We start from the raw sequence: 4,351 nt of genomic DNA on the forward strand, positions 1-4,351 counted from the left end.
CCCACGTGAAACAGCAGCAGCGGATAATAGTCAGTGGACTGTACGAGGCTTGGCAGCCTCTCGGTGACATCCCTGATGCAAAGGTGTTCACATCCTTCATGTCATGGTGCTAGAATTTACATGGGAAAAGACAGAGAACAGTTGGTTCTTGTCCATGCTCTTAAAACCACTCATTTTGCGATTTTTTATAATATACCCTTAGGTTAAGTTAGCTGTTGTAACCCTTTGAATCTCTTTGAGTTTTCCTGTATCCTTTTCAGAGTTGAGGGGACAAGAATTGCAGAACTGTGGGCAGACCCTGAGTTTGCACAGTGGCATAATGTTCTGGTTATATTCCTTATTTCTTTCCTAATAATTCTTTACACTTCGCTTGTTTTCTTTTGACTTCTGCCAAGCACTGAGCTGATGTTTTTATGAAACTCCCTGTCTTGCTTCTGAATAGTAATGGTCATCGCTAAGCCCAACTTTTAATATATGAAGCTGCAATAGTTTCTCCATGTGTGCTACATTTTATGTTAATCTATAGTCAACTTAATCTTCCATTTTATTGCCTTATAACATCTCATAATGTCCTTCATAATCTGCCCTGTTCTTAATCCCTTGAATAACTTTATAAAATCAGCTAAAGCCAACTTTCCACTCTTTACTCACCTTTCTCCAGATGTTTTGTATATATATACATATACATAAAATACAGGTATTTTAATTTAGATATATACACAGTTATTTTAATATATATTCATCTATATGTAGATATTAAAATTGCCTTGAAGCTCTCTAGGTGACTTCCCTACACTGTGACAACTAACCTTTTACTCATATTCTCTGTTTCCTTGTCTTTCAACCAACAGTTTTATCTATATAATGGAGTGGTGGTACATGCCCCATTTGACCACAGCCTTCATTCTCAGCTGGTAGCAATGACACTAGCTCTATGACTGCAATCATCATAGCATGTGGGAGCATAATGTTGCTGCCAAGTACAGTCCTGTTCTTGGGTGAGACTCAAGCAAAGGTGATGCAGCTAATTCAGCTTCCAAAATCTCTGCCAAGATCTGATTGTGCCACCTGATGCCAGAGACACACCTCAGCCTGGTTCAGGATGCCTCAGAGTACTTTATTGTATAGTATGGATTTATCCTTAGGTTTCTCAAAGCATTTTCACGGTGACTTTAGATGCTGCAGTTTGCTACTGACTGTTCCCCTTATGAAAATTTGACCTATCGATTATAATAAAGTCCAAGCATTAAATCAGTTGTATAATTTATATAATGAGTCCATTTTTCAAAATAAGGGTTTGCTTGTTGTGAGGTGTTTCATAATTAAAATGATTTATAAAGTCTAGCATATCCACAACAAAATAAAATACTTCAGTGTAATATGATATACATAAGGCAGGGTACTGAAAGTTACAGCTTAGTTTATTGGCATATATGTATTATTTTCTCTTGGTTTATATGCTAACATTACTGCATTTTGGCACAGATGAAATAACAGATGCAGTTGTTTTGCTTCCTTTACTTCCAAATATGTGCACGGTCAACAGTAAAATTACACCAGTATAGGATTTTACAGTTACAAATATTTTAGCACGATCGTTCCCACCATGCAGAAGGAGAACAACAGTAACAAATTCAGGAACTGACTATGGTCCATAGAAAAATTATTTTTTCTCTATATATGTATTTATTTTTAATTTCTACTCTGGTTTTCAAAGCATATGCTTCCTGTAGGTGACAGTACTTGCTATATGCCAAGTTTGAAAATTAAACTATTTTTGAATCGAGTGCAAAAAAAGTCATATTTAGGCATGAAAAACACATTTTCATGCTCAGGTAACTGCAAAGTAGCTAACTCATATTTTGCTACACTCTCAAAAAAATCACCTTTAAGTTGAAAATGAGCATGGAAAAATTTAACTCAAAGGGTTTGTGGTCTGTTTTGAAAGCTGTAAGCAACAGCAAACAATGCTTAAAAGTCTCCATTCAGGGCCATACTTCTGGTATCATATTACTATATGCACTAACTCTACATTTATTGACTGTAGACATTGCGAGTCCATTTTAAAAATAAAATAATGTTATGGAAGATAGAACCAATTTCCAAAACACACTTGAATTCTTTTTCCTAAATAAGATAAGCACTCGAAAATTTTATGCACTAGGTAATAATGATGTTATTAATGTCTCATGAATCCCAAATAAATGCTGTGCTCTGGAAACTGGATTTATTATATTGCTTCATATGTTTTTCTAGAATACACTTTTTCCCATTCATTCATGGTTTTTCAGGTTTCCTACTGTCTTTTTATCTTTGTCTAACTGGAAACTTCCCTTTTCTGTCTTCTTTTTTATTCTTTTTTATACAAGTATAATTTTCTTTGTGAAACCATTGACACCAGAACACTTTTTAGTATTTTCTTAGATTTATTTTTTAAAGCTAACTTTTGGATAAATATTAACTCTGTGTCAGTGCTAACTTGACCAGTATCAGGAGGATGGTTTGGTTTTCCCTCTTCTCATTGCTAAGTATTTAGTATCATAGAAGTTTCTCAATAGATATCAGATAATTTACTTACATATATGAGGAATAAAATATTGGAATTTAGTAAAGAATTCACAGTCTGTATGAACTCTTTTCATATAGGTCCCTGCTTGCAGAGTTCTCCCACTTCTTTCACAACCTATTATCCTGGAGTAGCCCAGCTGATGTGGACAGGAATTGGTGTGTATCACGACAGTATTACATGAGAAAGATACTGTGTCTCTTCAATGCCTCTTAAGGAGAGGCGAACTTTTCCCTCAGAACATGGCACCAGCAATTTTGGGAAGAGTCTCTGGGCTGCACTTTCCCTTGTTCTGTGTGTGCCCATTGTATAAGAGACGTTTTAACCTGTACAAACCAGAAAGTTGTATGTTAATGATGAAATAGTACGGATGACTCTGTACCTGTGTCTGCACTCATGTCCTTACTCTGTTTTATTTGCTAGTACAGATGTAACCAGGCTGAGCACTAAATGCTAACTACTCAAAATTTCTTAATCACCCAAGAATTTGAGCATGTGCAAAAGTTAACCAGTTTGCATACCCAAGCTCCTAGGCTCCTACTTGAACTTTGTTATGACTCAGTCTCTAAAAAAGTACCTCAGTTTTTTCTAGGTGTCTGAAATGGCAGTATTAATCAGTCTTGCTCTGACTGGTCAACGCACATAGGCTATGTCTGCATTAGCAAACAGTGAGCTGGAATAGGCGTAGACCTGCAGAGTAAAACAGTTGGTGCTGAGGACCTGATGTCCCCACTGCACAGTTCACGTATTTCATTTTGGAGTAGCTCTTGTCTGGTCCCATGAACTGAATGTCTATTAGCAACTAGATCACATTAGGTATCCTTCTGGAGTGTGTTTTCTTGTTTCATTTCCAAAAAGAACTCATTTCTGGGGTATGAAATGAAGTAGAGTGAGTGGGGAAAACTGGGAGATTTGTTTCAAAATAATCTTGGTTATTTGGAACTAACTGGATTATCTTTGGAGCTAAATCTCAAATATAGATGTATGCACAGCAGGCAGCAGTGAGTTCAGTGCACAGCAGCTGCATTGGCCGTCAATGGAAAACAAAGACAGATGAAATACTGCTGTTTGCCTCTTGGTAAAAACATTTTCCTGGGAAGAGTAACAGCTTGATTCTACCCCCACATCATTTGTTGTCATCCTCCAAGAAAGCCCCTTGGCAGTTAAAAGACTAGTCTTATGCACTACAAAATAGTCTCCTGCCTTTTTTCTGTGGTGAATAATTGTAGAGGTGCAAATATAAGAATAATAGGTGCAAATATAAGAATATAGTCCTAGCAGTTAAGGTACAGCTAGTGGGAAAGGTTTTGAATCCTCCTTCCAGGTATATCACTCTTTTTCTGTCAAAGACTATGGCTCTGGGGGCCACATGTGAAAGGTGTACATGCAGTTGTTTAAAATATAATTGTGCACAGTGTCTGTGACTTTGTGTGTAGGATAAATGCTTTGGAAGCTAGATGAGTGCCATTAGGTGTGTAATATCTGTACCTGGTACTCAGATGAGTACCTTTTTGCAAGCTGAACATCAGGTCATCCTCAGAGATAGAAGGTGAAATCTCTTACTTCTAATCTCTATCTGAATTGTGTTATTGTTTGAGGAAATTTACAGAGATGTTCTCTTCCCAGAAGTTTAGAATCAAACCACATCTTATAATATGAAATAAAAATAAAGAAGATGGAAAGTGGTTTGTGCACCTCTCAGAAATGTTTACCCTCTCACTCTGAGTAATCCATCACTTCAGTGTCTGTTGTGGTTTAACCCGGCAGGCAGCTAAACACCACACA

This window comes from Aptenodytes forsteri, unplaced genomic scaffold, assembly GCF_000699145.1.
Source record: "Aptenodytes forsteri isolate BGI_AS27 unplaced genomic scaffold, ASM69914v1 Scaffold32, whole genome shotgun sequence".
Taxonomy (NCBI): domain Eukaryota; kingdom Metazoa; phylum Chordata; class Aves; order Sphenisciformes; family Spheniscidae; genus Aptenodytes; species Aptenodytes forsteri.